At 39.6% G+C, this 15,822-nt stretch overlaps 1 protein-coding gene across 1 annotated transcript in view; it reads left to right on the top strand.

Annotated features, from left to right (window-relative positions):
- LOC131686732 (muscle-specific protein 20-like) overlaps window positions 1-15,822 on the top strand; it is a 140,332-nt gene that overhangs the window by 50,260 nt on the left and 74,250 nt on the right. The window lies entirely within an intron of this gene.

Here is a 15,822-nt window from a genome sequence, read left to right as displayed (position 1 = left end):
AACTTTCTGCCCGGTCTCAACCGGTCGCAAGTCATTAAATAAGTACCCTCTGCTACACGGCTTAGGGTAGGCTAACAACCGGTATACTACACGTACTAACTATACTAAGCCGAAGCTAGTTATTTGATCTATTACGGCAGAGATTTGCACTCAGTTCTATAAGGTACACGAAGTTGGTTGCACTAAGCATCAGAGAGAGAGAGAGACCCCGTCCCCGTTAGCACCGGCTATGAATGCGCTCTCCGCCATCGCGGATATCCGAGTAGGCTGTGTGTCTGCGACAACGGCTGGCAGGGTAAATCTGTTTGCGATGACTCTGTGGTAATTTAATCGACGCTTTAACTACAAACCTCTGATTGCGTGTTAAATTTGCTGACTCCTCCAGTGTAAACGCGGGTGTTAATTTAACGGGGGTAGCTTCGTGATGTATTAGCGCAATAATGACCTCTATCTGAAGGGGTCAAAAACAAATGATTGATGACAGCGAAAAAGAAGGAAAAACTTTGTTAGAGGTTGGACGGTGATTTCAGTTCATTTTTCATCCGATATCGTCAGAGAGAACTCTCAACAGGTCGGAAAACAGAATATCTGGGACACATCCCCAAAATATTGACAAAACATGGTTGAAGGGGTTCAATCACTATGCCGTGGACGCTCATGTCGACAAGCATTTCCAAAATATCGAGCATGTTGTTTGGTCGTGCGCGGAATATTGCTGTACCAAGTCACCAAGGAGCGTCCCACATCTCGTGATATCTTAACTAGTCGAGATCTGATTTGCTGTTGAATAAATCTTTCCCAGTTGTAGCTGCTGGTCTTGCCCCTGATTGAAAGTATGAAGTTCTTCGACATCTATAATTGAAAATGTACAATTACGTCCATCCTAAATGGCACTAGATTGCAATGAAAAATTTAATTTTAACTAACCATTTCAAGCTTCATATACCCACGAACTATCCACCGCCGTTAAAGAGTGATCAGCCCCCGGCGGGTAACCTTAGTCCACCATCCACTTGGCCAAATCCAAACACCCACCATCGAGCGCTAGCGAAAACATCATCATTACCGTGCCAATGTTTACATTTCGTTGGTGTACGATTTTTCCCTCACGAAACTAAAACAAAACCCGCGTTTAGACATTATTCTTGAAATGTTGACCTTCACCTAACCGACGGATCGGATGAACGGATGGACGGCTTACCGTCGAGGGTTTGGAGGAAAACTGCACGATCATCACCACCCATCATTGACCGAGAAAAATTAGCAGCCACAGTAACAGTAGGCGGACGCAGAGGGCGACCGACCATGTTCATCATCATCATAACATGGTTGGCCTGGCAACGAGCGTGTGTGTGATGCAATAAATAAACGTATGTTTTGCGTTTCCTCCGATTCGAATAGAATTTTCCTTCAGCTGTCATCCCCCGCGTGATTTTTTTTCTTTCGTCCGACCGGTACGGTGCGGCGTCGTTAATCCGGAGGAAAATGGAATCATCCACCTCGCTGATTTTGATTATGGGGTCCGCCACCACCACCACCACCACTTTGTGACTTATTGGCCAAAGCCGCGAAAAATTTGCCGCGAGTGTTTTTGATGGGTTAGCTATTCTTAGCTATGACGATGACTCCATCTGCATGTACATATACAGGGTTCTCGGGACGCGACCATCAAGAAAAAGGCTAACCTTGGCGTTTTCGTGATTTGTTTTGCTGCTCGATTAGCAGCGATTCAAGCGGTACGACGAATGGCGAACAGATGGGTTGGCTGTTTGTTTCGGATTCGCTTGAAAGTTGCTGCTTTGGGCTGTTACTCTCTGGGTAATATTTTGGATGGCTCTTCGTTAGTTGAGCTATGACTGCCAAATGAGCTACTCATTTCACTTCGATAGGACAAAGTTCATTCGTGAATTAGGAGGACCAGTAAAAGCATCGTTACTTTGCAGCTTGCTAGAGAATCACATCAGAAGTTTTGCCGATTTGACCAGCTATACATCGAAAAAAATAGGTGACCACATTTTGCTGTACTGACTCATCTTTAAATTTTTTATATCCCCCAACTTTTAACCTTGCGCTGGGCTCTAGAACCGTGCATAAATGAACTAACCTGAAAAATACCTATTCGCCATTTAAAGTAAGCGAAAAAAATTACTAGCGAAAAGTCTTTTAAGGGCTACCACGTATATATTCCCGCATGCGAAGTAGAGATCGACGGCGTAATCACTTTCTCTTGGGGACCACCAAATATAACAGCTCGAGGAAGCGCTGATACAAAGCGTAAGAAAACCGCCTCTGATATTAGTAATTCAGGATCAAACGAAGAGTTTCTAGTGTTTCCGAAAAGCATCGTTGCTATGCAGATTGCTAGAGAATTACATCAGAAGTTTTGCTGATTTGACCAGTTATACATCGAGAAAAGATAAGTGACCAAATTTTGCTGTACTATCGCCTGACTCGTCCTTCAATTTCTTATATCTCCCTTACTTGCTTTCTTTTCAACTTTTCACATTGCGATTGGCTCTAGGACCATTTATAAACGAACTAACCTGAAACAGACCTATTCGCTATCTAAAGCAAGCGAATGGTACTACTGACGACAAGTATTTTATAAAGGTCTACCGAGTCTACATTCTTGCATACAAAGTAGAAATCGACGGCGTAATCACCGACTAAAGATGCGTCGACATTACAACCTGAAACTAGTCTAGAGGAAGCGCTGATACAAAGCCCAAGAAAACCGTCTCTGATCTCAGTAATTCTAGATCAAATGAGGAGTTTCTAGTGCTTACAGGAACATAAAAAATCTCAACAGACTCAAAATTCCAATCAGAAATTCAACATAGTGCAGGGCTGGGTGGGCTTAGATAGGGTACCGGCCACTTTGTGTTACTGCGAAACTGCTCCCGACACCGATGAAAACTGTAGGACATGGACTTGTCTTCTAGATTTTTTATTTCGATTATGGAAGTTTGAATTTTAGGATCATTCGCTTTTTTCGGGTTAAAAAAAATCTAACCTCGAAACCAAATGAGCTGAGTACAATTACAATCGATTTACCAACTACGCCATGTCCGCTTTGTGTCTTCTCGATGATAATTAATTTAGCTCAATCCATGATCTTCGCCATAGTCGGTTTGTCCCAGGTATTTATGTTTCTATGAAATTGAGAAACGAGCGATAAAGCTTGCAATAATTTTCGCTATTTTCCCAATTTGAACTCTTTGCATTTAAAATTTCGAATCGCACAACTCAAACGAATATATGATTTATTTCTGGATACATTTTAAATTCGAGAACAACACCAAATCTGGAGGGACTGACAACGCCGTCTTCTGGAACCGTTCGTGAAATCTCTGTTTTGCCCCTTTGGATTGTTTTGGATTCCATTTTCTACTGTCAAAATTCACTTCGAGAGAAAATTCCGGACAAACCGTCACTCACCGAGAATTTTGCAAATTCGCGTAAAAAACCCTCAGCAAAAAGCCGTGTGGTGTCCGGCGGGCTGAAATCTTTTTGCACTATTTCAGCCAAGAATAGAACCTCTGGGAACTGCTCCCATGTCGTAAGAGGCGACTAACAACATGCTAGAAGTTCCTAGGTCGAGGTATTGTTCCGTACCGAAGACTTAACCTGGGCGAACCTTAAGGTTCAGGGTTGTTAATCGATAATTAATCGTCATCGTCGACAACGTTAACCACCCGTCAACGTCATCGGAAACTCCGTTAACGATAATGTATCGTCGGATTCATCGTCATCGTCGATAATTCATCGGTGGTTATCGCGATACATTTTGCGTTACTTTCCCGTTTATTGGAGTTGAAGTTGATGCGGTTAAATTTTAATTGTTTAGAAATAAATAACTATTGAAGGACATGTTGTTGGCAGTTGAAAATAAATACTTTGGACATTTTCTAAGCAAAGGGGAGGGGGGGTCCGACGATGTGTATAAATCGAATTTTTTGTCAACTTTTCGGGAGTGTTTTATATTGAAGGGAGAGTTATTGGTAGTTGACAATCAATAGTTTTGGACATTTTCAATACACAGGAGGTTCGACGATGTGTGAAAATAGATTTTGTTCAACTTTTGGGGAAAGTTTATTATATTGAAAAAGCTATTGGTAAGTGAATAATCAGCTCCAATAAGACTTTAATTTAACTAGTATCGATGAACGCGGATCAATACGTACTGAAAATTCGGCGCGTCTGTTTTAATGAATCTAATTTCAAGTTCCGTTTTTGGTAGCAAGCCCGTCCATCAGGTTAGCGATACTTTGTATTTCCCTTCAATGTTCGATATAATCGTTCGTATACATGTATTTCACAAACAATCCGATATTAGAAATAGGAAGCACTTTCGCTGATTTATAACATCTAGAGCTATCATAACTCTTTGTATAACGTGTTATCACTCGATAGTTTGCAACCCAAGAAATATATCGTAGAGAAGGAATAGCGAAGTTAGTCTAAATAATGTCGCAATAAATAGTGATCCGGCCCATTAAGCAGATAAGATTGGTTTTTCTGGGCAATACTCCCACGATCGGCTGTGTGGAGTTGAAATTGCTTTTGTTTAGAAAACATGGGATGCTCTCGGTAGCCGGCTGCCCAGATTTTGGAAGAACAAAAAGCTTAACAAGATCTTTTTCGAGCGATCGTGTTTTCGAAAACTAACTGAACTACAAACTAAGGGATCATCCATAAATGACGTAGCATTATATGGGGGAGGGGAGAGTTTTGCATTTTGTGATGATGTGTGACGACGGGAGGGTAGGGGGTCATGTCAGGCTATGTAGCTTATTCAAAGGGGAATAACTAACATCGGTTTTTATTTAAAAAAATCACGGGGACAGGGGGGGGGGGAGAGTTACCGTCAAGCTACGTAATTACCAGGGGGTATTTAGAGGTTTGTGATGAAAAGCTACGATGGGGGAGGGGGCTGGTAAAAATTGCTCAAAAAATGCTACGTCATTTATGGATGATCCCTAATAAACTATGCTTTACGGGTCGCATCGCTTGCTTGGAGCGAATCCTAGGCCCTATTTCCTTCCAAACTACCAACTCCGCGACACCTATGGAAGAGTCTGATGAACCTTCGGTATAAGATTCCTCATTTTATTCAAACGATCGCCGGGTAAAATCAGCACCGACACGATAGAAACCACGAATAAATTCGTCGCGTGATTGAATATTATTAAAAAATATAAGCAGTGCTCCTTATAGCCGGCTATCCGGAGTTCAAGTTGCTTATTTTGCTAATCGTATTAATACAACAAATGATAAATTTCCCAAATTCTCGGCAGCCGGCTGCCCAGAGCAATTATTACATGATAACGCTATTGGCACACTTACTAACAACTCTCCCCTTCCCGTGATACATGTGGAGATGCAGAGGATTCCTCGGTCTCTAGTAGCAACATGTATCGGACTAACATTCCTTCCTTTCCCAGAAGATCTGCATTCGGACGTAGCCGGCGTCGGTATTGATCAGCATGCAGGGATCGGAATAGATTGTACAATGTGGCTCATCATGTTATTCCCAAGCATGTTGTTCCAATCAACATTTTGCAACCTAATTTGGTTCTGGTCAATAACGGAGTAGCAACTACGGGCGATCTCTTATGCTTATGCTTATGCTTATGCTTAATTCGCGTAAAAAACCCTCAGCAAAAGACTTATATTTTTGGAAATGTTTTTTGCATGGATTTCTCAAAAATATTCTAAATCCTTTTGAATTTTGAATGCAGATTTTCGGAAAGATGGAAGAGACGGATCTGAAAGACTCCATAAGGCCCGCACCTCAACAATATGGGTATTTTCGGAATGGTCATGAGGAGCAGATGCCGGATACTGATTTTTGACGCAATTTTGAAATCCAAGATGGCGAATTCCGGTTTAACAAAATTCGCTATGCCCCATGCGCTGAGTATTTATAAATTTCTGGCACCTACTCGTCAAGATCATTCCGAAAATTCCCATATTGTTGAGGAGCAAGCCTTATGGAGTCTTTCAGACCCGTCTCTGCCATCTTTCCGGATTCAAAAGGACTATTATTGAGAAATCCATGCAAAAAAAACTTCTAAAAATATTTTAAGTCTTTTGCTGATGGTTTTTACGCGGATTTTCCAATTACCGATAAAGAAAACTATTATTAGAGAATAACGTTATCCCTTACTGGAAACCGTCAGCAAAGTTACATAAATCTTATTATAAATTAAGCCTTTGTTTTTAGCAACCGGCTCGCTTCCTTCCTAAAAATGTTTTGGTTTTCTTCTTGTGTGAAGTTTGTGGTCGGTAAATCATTGGTGCTTTTTCTCTAGAAATATACATGAAAACCATTTTGGCCAATGAAAGTAAATCACCAAGCTTTACAAATCGTGAACCTACGTCATTTTGTTTTGACCGGGAAAATAAACAATATATGTAGGATTTTCTACCTATCCCAGTCAAAAAAGGCAAGTTGCTGGCTAACGGGGGGCTATTTGCCAACTCGGATGCGCTAATTGCTCTTCAATTTGCCAGCAAATTGCTGCCAATTAGGGGGCTATTTCAAATGCAACATTTGGGCGATTTGCCGCCGTCATTTTTTTGCCGCCCAACCCGCCCTTAAATCGCCCAGGGAACGCGCCATTTAATCGTCCTTAATTGGCTAATATGAAAATTAAAAACAGTGCTTATTTTCGGATTCATTATCTACTCACATATACTTACCAGTATACTAGGTAATAACCACCAAATTATAGGAATAATCAATGGTGAAATTGGTATTGCACTTCAAAACTTATCACAATCTGACGTTCATTAAGACTTTAGGTCAGAGATCTTGTTCTACTATACATACACATGATTCCACAATTTCCCACATTCGTTGGCTAAATTAAGTGCACTAGACAAACAAAGTACAAGTGAAAACACACCAATTGTTCAAAACAAAAAACAATTTGAAGCTTAAACCAAACATGAACCGCCATGTTTGAAAAACGAGAAAAACAACCAAGCCCATTTCAGCCGCCAGAAAATTTGTCTAAGTATTGAAATTGCCTTTAAATCGCATTCGCAAATTGCATTTGTTCCGGGAGGCAATTAGCGCAGGCGAGTTGAGTCAAACGTCAAACTTTTTAAATCGCCTGACCATGTTCGTCCGGATTTTTTTTGACAGGGTATATTCATAGTTAGGCGGTGCCACTCAGCGGAGCCAATAGAATATGTCAAATGCCGGAGCCAATCGAGCATGACGTCACATAACATGTTTTCTTTGGATGTATATGGAAAAAGTGTTGTGATTTATTGTAATAATTACAATAAATCACAACACTATTTTACTCTTATCTTGTGTAGAGAAACGAAAAGAACCAATTTTTTTTCTGTAGCAAGAAGAGATATTTGCACAAGTATAAAATCATATAATCAGACCTTCGAATTGGTTTTTCTACTCGTGCATGTAAAGTTCTTACTCACGACGATAATGAAATTATTAAGCTAGAGCTTGAACATTTACATGGGATGCCAGTGTTTTCTACCTGAAATAAGAGCTGCCAGTTTTCCGGCTTTTGTGTCCGCCTAACTCTTATGTGGTTTTCGTTTGAAGCGAAACTGAGTCAGTTCCTAACCCCAACTGCTGTCAAAATGTATGAACTGACAGCAGTTAGGGTTAGAACCTGACTCAGTTTCAGGTTCAAGCGAAATCGCCATTAATATAGTAACTCTAGGGCAGCGATGCCAGATTTACAGACCTGTCTGTATTTTACAGACTTTTGATGGTCTCCTACAGACGTAATCAGAAATCTACAGACTTTTAAAAGAGTAACAGTGTTTAACAAAATTGCACTAGAATAATTTGACCCGGATTCCTTTACAATAGTTTATTAATTTCAAGCTACTTTTAAAGTATCAACCTAGTGTAAATGGGATTTACACAACCATCTACAGACTTTTACAGACATTTTAATTATTCTTCTACAGACATTTCACAAAAACATGTGGCATCGCTGCTCTAGGGTTGAGTGAATTAGACCCGAGACGGTACAGGTGGCCACATTTTTTCTATGTGGTTGTTATTTTTCTTCGTTAAAACCGATAAAACAGGAGGATACGAAAAAATAATCAAATGACGTAGTAGGATTTTCTATTGCCATAAGTTTTGTTCGGTTCGGTCATAATTAGGATGCTGATCCGAATGTTTCTTTTAACTTCTAGGATCCCGGACGCCATGTTCAATTTTACAAGTATTGAATTGATACACTCAAAAGTGGTAAATGTTCCCACCTTTCTTTCTCTTCATCTTGGATAATACCATTGACCAAACATACTTCACAGCAGTCAAAGCAAGAGAAATATTTTTTCTTTTGTTTACTATTAACAACTATAATTGGCGAGATACGGTTCGTCCAGAATTCCCCCTTTGTAGTGAATTTTGACAGTTGACTCCCACCCATATTACTTTTAGAAGTAAACGGCAAGTTTGTTAGAACAAAATTTCAATCGCCTACCGATAGCCAGCATCTAGGTTAATTCGCCTAGCCACCTTTTTGTTTACTGGGCGGGTTAAGAATTTTACAAGGCTACCGGAGAAAAATATAGATAATTTTAATTTTTTTTTCCAAAAAAATACTTGATTTGGCCGGCGATATGCAAATGCGGGCTGAAAAGCGAAATATTCATGGCAACTAGCACTCTCAATCAAACTATTTACCCGAGCAAACGAAAAGCCCATAATACCTCCATGCTCATGGAGTTTGACATGGGTGTTTGAAATGGGTTCAACCCATGAAGACACCATTACCATGGTCCGGTAGATCCCATATAAAATACCATATGTTGGTGTATTTATGGGTTATTGAGACCATTTTATGGTGTCTTGATGGTTGTGAATTTTGGCATGGACCATGTTTAAGGTCTTTTCAAGGGGCTATGTGGTGTTTGAACCCATGAGTATTTGCTCGGGTAGGCCAAGAAATATTTGCAAAATTGAGGGTTGTCCTTTTTTCAAGAAACATAATTGTTCCGTGCTGTTTTTGTTAGGCCTAGCTTCCTGCCACTTCGGGAAAGTAGCTCAGAAATGGTCAGAATTGGGCCCAATTGAAAATGATTGAAACGAAAAATAGTTCAAAGCACTTTAGCGCACGGAATCAAATACGGTGAACACAAGAGACGAATTCCCTTCTGATGATTTATTCTTAAGGGGTTACATACCTTATTGTGTGAAAAATGTCAAGAATGTTTGAATTTACGTAGAAACATAAAACAATGTTTTCATTACATCAAACTTAAAGTATATTGGTAGTACATTTTTCAGTGAAATAAATAAGCAAAAGTTTATAAAAATGTATTAATAATTGACGGGGTTAGGACTTTTTTCCCGAAACCCAGTTTTATTTAAGAGGTTTGCGGTGATCACGATTAAAGACCAATAGATCAACTAAAATCCCAAAACTCAGAAAATTCCTATATACATTCGGAAACGTTTTTTCCTAAAAATTCATTGTTTTAAGATCTAAAAATTGTATTAAAAAATTCTTATCCAAAAAACAAAAATTTATGCGTAACAAAGAAATCGTTAAGGTACGAGAAAAATCAATTACAATCATTTGAAAAAAAAAATTGAAGAAAATCGGTTGAGTGGTTTTTTGGCAATCGTGATCACGAAAAAATCATTTTTGGAAAAACGACATTTCGGATAATCGGTAGACGGTAGGTAGACGAAGCGCACTTGGAAGCGCTGTAACTTCGATCTTTTTCTCGGATCTCTATAAAAATTTGGGACAATATTCTGTAGGAAAAAAAAATCAATTATTTTTTAAAATGAAAAGGTATGCAACCCCTTAACCCTTGTGAAGGCAAGCTAAAATCCTAACATTAAAGGGCAAGCCGGGCCTCTCAGGCCCGTCTAAATTCAAACTCCTTTTTGCCATTCTCATATAGAAAGGTTATGCAATCGGTCGAAATTTCGACTTTTTAACCGAGACCCGCAGGGCCAAATCTCTTATACCATTCGACTCAGTTCGTCGAGATCGTAAAATGTCTGTATGTGTGTGTGTATGTATGTATGTATGGATGTATGTATGTGGCAAACAATCTCACCGATTTTTCTTTGAGGTGGCTGGACCGATTTGTACAAATTTAGTCTCAAATGAAAGGTGCAGCCTTCCCATCGGTCGCTATTGATTTTTTTATTGATCTGACTTTCGGTTCTGGAGTTACGTGTTGAAGAGTACAATCACACAGCAAATTTCCATAGAAACTGATACCACCATGATGTCCAAATGATGCAATATATATTAAACTTGGCTTTGCATGTCTAGATAATTAATGACCTACCGACCTTCGGCACTTCGACTACATTGGCCAGCTATGGCGGTTCTTGATGCCCCGGGGGAACTTACCAAGTTCCTAAGATAATGTCATACCTATTTCTCAGCGAATTCTTTACCGATTTTTACAAACTTGGTTTCAAATGAAAGGCACAGCATTCCCATTGGCTGCTGTTGAATTTCTAATTGATCCGATTTCCGGTTCCGGAATTAAAGGATGATGAGTACGAACACGCAGCAAATCCCGATTTCAGCGTATAAGGCGATGGATGTAAAAAGGTCCAAAAGGTGAGTACTCGGAAGATCACGTCGACTATCGATTGGTTCTGAGCTCTATTTCGTTTGAACACGACCAATAAATGTTTCTGGGTTGCTATTAGTTTCTTCTGATGCATAACCGGAGTACATATTCATATTTTTCTGCATCAGGTTCATCGTCGGAAGCAATATCATTCACATCTTCTTCCTCGCTTTGCAAATCAGTTTCGGAATCGTCTGCTGTTGAATTTGCTCGAATTTCTTTCATTATTTCAGATTCTTTGAGACGATTGAAAACATGGGGCATATCGTTCTTATAGCCATTTCAATTTTTTGTTGCTTTTAGATCCTACAATTTGAATAATTACGACAACTATAACACAAAGAATGGACAACAAAAATAGACAATAACGACAGAGTTAGGTTATGTTGTATCCAAATAATTGTCAAGTAGACCACAGTGGGTGAAAGAAAAGTATTTACCCAAAAAATATGACACACGTCATTATCGTATGCTATTTTTACATTTCTTATGAAAGAAATGTATAGAATTCGCTCAAACTTTCAAGATTTTTTTTATAAGAAAAGGTAAAAAGATAAAATCAATCAAAACATGAAAAAAATTCCTGCTAATTTGAAGATGAACTCATCAAATTGTTTTTTTCAGATAAATATTAATATATAAAACCCGTGGTATTCCTAGTAAATATTGCATGCACACCGGGCCTGCCAGGCCCGGCTTGCCTTTTTGTGCATGTAAAAAATTCAAACATAGCTGCGCATCACTCCATAGATGAAAATTTCACAATTCTTTATTTTTGTTATAGATTTCAAAGCTACTTATCAAAATTTCCATGCCCAAGCTTATACTGCATACACATTTTTTTGTAACTAAAAAATTGTAACGTGCCGGGCCTCTGAGACCCGGTTGCCTTTTTGAGGGTTAATACAGCTGAAAATTTCCTTTCACTTATAGACAGCATTTGAGCAATCGCCCATGACATTATTATTTGGGACAGCTTAGATATCAATTTTAGCACATAATGAGTATGGGAAACTGCTCAACATGTTCACATTCTGATGAAGATGTGTTAGATGTGACTCTCTGGTCTGACAGAATTCTGCAAAAGCCGACGAACTAGCTTGTTCCTAATGAACACGAGCCACCCATATCTGATCACAAATATATCTTCTTTCGTCATTTGATATTTTTTTGGATATTGTTTCATTTCATAATCTACCGACTGGAATCTCTACGAAGAAGAGACCTTGGCGACTAGATTTCAGGAAAATGTTCCATAGATTGAATCCCCAAGTCACTTGGTTGAGGCATCAGCATACGAAGAGGTCAGTTAGTGCTGACCCTCCGAGTCAACCAGACACGTATCGTATCGCAAGTAACCGAATGTGATGCGAAGGCTATTTTGACAGGATTTTCAGTCACTCACGTAGCATTTGAGTACTGCCGACTGAGGGTGCTGTCGGTGGTACTGGCCTCAGGGCAAATGATCTCATTGCGAATCTTATCGGTTGAGTTGTCGATGTGCTGAATTGCTTTCTGATCGCGAAACTATTTGTAGAGCTCTTTGATTTCTTTGAAGGATGTGATGCAACGAAAACTATTCGATTACTAAGTACTTCAAAATCATTTGCTAGGACAGAAAATCTTCTTTATCGACATATAACAATTTACAACTAAAATCTACTTTCTTTTCATTTTTACTACAATAATCCTTGGAAAACTTTGGAATCAGAATAAAGAATTAGAAACGGTTTAATGGATGCAAAATCGTGCGAAAATTTAAACCAACATTTACAATTCAAATAAGTGCCCTGGAAGAAAACCTTTATTAATTACAGAAATTGAGAAAAAATCTCTTTTTTTTCAATTTTCATTTTCAGACCGGAAATTACGGATTACTCATGAATTTTATTAAGGGTAAAAAAAAAATTACGTGTTATGATGGGTTAAAGAAATTTATGACAATTAGTCACATGAGGGATGGCAAGCTTTTGAGCGTTTTTGTTTGAATTCGGGGCAGGGTTAAGTTCTGACCCCATCTGCTGTCAGGGCACACATTTTGATAGCGCTTGGGGTTAGAGTCTGACTCAGTTTCGCTTCGAGCGAAAGTGACATTAGAGAAGTTCCGGTGAGATCTCCGGTCGTATGCTGACTAAGAAGGAGATCAGATGTCGCGGGTATGTGTATACCCGATCAGAAACGCATAATAGAAATATTTCAAAACTATATCTCGCATTATATGTTACAAAAATTGTGTTCTGTTATAATCATGTTATTTCATTCTGATCGGGTAGTGTATCCGCTTATGAAGTGAAGCTTTCTGTACAGTTAATGCTTATTTTTGGCCGCTCAAAATTATTTCACATTGTCTTCACGAATGAAATCGATTCTTTCGTGTTGTAGCTTCGTTTTGTTTACTACCGTCGAGACTATTTTACCAGACTAATAGAGACTACCAACTTACGAAGAAGCACTCAACATTTTACCTTGTCGCTAAAATAATTAATAATGCTGCTGAAAGGTTTTCTCTGTAGAAAGAATTGTTGTCGACAAGTAAACAAACAATATGTAAACAAGCGGAAATGCAAAGCATGCTTGATTATCAAGACGTTTTCTGCTCCACATTTCGAGGGAGCTCTAGTACTACATAATTTAGTACTTCTTGGGTCCTGGAAAACTCGTCTCAAGGAGTCTCTGCTATACTCTTCCTTTTTTTATAGTTTTCTTTCTGTCAAAACTATTTGAAAGCAAATTTCATGCTTCAAGATATTGTCTCGCTGTTTGCCGTGACGATATCAGCAATTTTAGCTAGTCCAGATCAATAACGGAATTGCAACCAGGGGCTGCCGAACATGCTTGGGCTCAACCTAAACGAAAACATACCCTATTTTCTTTTTCCTACCAAAACAATTTCTCTCCCGCGATGCTCGTGGAGATGCAGAAGTAGTCTTGGTCTCCATCAACAGCGAATGTCGAACGAACATTCCTTTCATTCCCCAGTAGAAAAGCATCAGTCGGGGCCGGCATCGTTAATGACCATTTTATGCAAAGTATCCCAAAATCTGCAATCCCGTGGTTTTTCACTTTATTACTGGAATAAGGAATGCGACGAAAGAATCTATACACATATTGCTGTGCATTGTGTTCGTTTTTAAGTCTATCGTAGTGGAGAGCAAATTTAGTATTTTTTCTTCCAGAAAAAACAGTATTGAAATGCACGGAAATGGGAATTAACGACATTTTTTTCGATTCAAAAGTCGTTTTTCTTTTGACAATAAATTACTTCATCGATCGTTTTATGCTACGACGAGATGAATATCTACTATATCGACATTTTTTCAGTTTATCGACAAAAATAAGTGTACTGAGTACAAGCCAAAGTACTTCAAATTAGGCGTTTTCGTTACTGCAGTGAATCTCAGAAAATAGGAGTCGTTACGTGGTTTTGCACACACATTCTACTATACCGACAGCAATAGTTTAGTAAAAAAAGCTGTTTTAATCCACCTAGTAGTACGATTTAGTGGCAAGGGCAGCCTATGGGACCATTATATCGACCTTTTAAAACTAAATTTGTGTAAATCAGCTCATCCACCTCTGAGAAAGTGTGTGAGTTAATATTACAATAACACACACAAACATTTTCCGATCTCGGCGAACTGAGTCGAATGGCATAAGACACTCGGCCGTTCTAGTCTCGGGTAGAAAGTCGATTTTTGGAGTGAATACATAGCCTTTCTTTATAGGAGAGATGCAGATATAAAATAAATACGAGAAAAAGATAAGAACAGAACCGAAAAATAGGATTCGGTACGTGATTTTGCACTTCACTTCTACTTTACCGACACCAACATTCATTTTGATAAACAAAATTTCGCGTTTGTCAACGGTTTTGTTCGTGCAGATAGGTTCAATAAATTTTATTTTATGTTTGTTAACAAGTAACCTAGGGTTAGATAGTCCACAACTTTCCCTTGCTGCCGAGAAGTGTGCTGAATTTGCGGAACGGTAGGTGACAGCGACGTCAGTGGTCAGCGGTTTGTTGACACTTTGCAAAAGGCGGCCTTCTAGGTTAGATAGTGTGATACCATCGGTAAATCGAGTTGTGTTCGTCGTGACCCGTTGTTTCCGGAAGACAAATCGATTCCCCGAAAGAGCACGGTGGTGGTGTTGGATCGACGTCGGGGGAAGCTAAACATAAAGGAGTTTTCGATTTCCCGGCTATCCGTCAAGGATCCGTGGCACCCACCCCTCTCGCTAACAGTCAAGGAGATGGAAGCAGGTAGGACAATGGTTCCACCTGGGAAGAACACTGCTGTGTCTTCCACGATTCTTTTGGGGAGAGCAAGAGAATCCGGTGATTCGTCACCAATTCGCTAGGGAGGTTTCAAGAATGGAGTCAAGCTCACCTCCGTAGCTAATAGTCAAGGACCGCTGCCGGAGCCGCCCCAAAACCGACCGAGCAGAACGTGGCCGTTGCTGTCCCGGCCGGTCGGAAGAGACCATCCGCTTTTCGAAGAATTCGGAACTGAATAAAGTTTGGCAAATTCAATATTTGTTTTGTTTATTTATGTACGAAAATCCGAAGTTGAGGTAGACGCACCTACGCCGCCCTGTCAATAAGGGTCTACAGGGGAAAGTAAAAGTTTGAACCCAACTAGTGCGGAAACCCCTACCTACAAGGTAGAGTGTGGCCAAAATAAATTTAACTTATCCAAACGAGCAGAAATTTGATATTTCCAAACGAGCAAAGCTTCTAGTTTTGTAATTATGTGAGAGAGGTATCATGAGTTTTGAGATCACATTTTCACTTTTTGGGAACAACTTTCATTGCAGGACAGAATAATACCCTCCCGGGTACGAGTTTATCGGTATTGCAAACCTCATCAAGCATATTGCGTGTATCAGTGCTAAAGAACCTCTGACAGACAATTGCTTCAAGATAGATAGTGGTGCATCGAGGACACCGAGAGGGCTTATGGGCGTTTTGTATTTTGTGTACTCAGCCCCAGTCCAATCTAACGGTCAGCCAACAGCCTGTGCACACAGGCGTGGCTGACTGGCGGGTCCCCGTGGATTGACGTTTTCGCAAATATTGTTAAACAGCTTAACGGCAGTGTTTGTGGGCACGACACGCGGTGGGGGTGTGTGGTGACTTTTTTTGGTTAACTTTATCATCATGTACAGGTTAATTAAAAAAATGTAAATGTAGAAGCCTATTAGTGGTTATGTTGTGAT

Source organism: Topomyia yanbarensis, chromosome 1 (assembly GCF_030247195.1).
Source record: "Topomyia yanbarensis strain Yona2022 chromosome 1, ASM3024719v1, whole genome shotgun sequence".
Classification (NCBI taxonomy): domain Eukaryota; kingdom Metazoa; phylum Arthropoda; class Insecta; order Diptera; family Culicidae; genus Topomyia; species Topomyia yanbarensis.
Note: the sequence above shows the minus strand (reverse complement) of the source record. Positions and strands in the feature narration are given on the sequence as shown.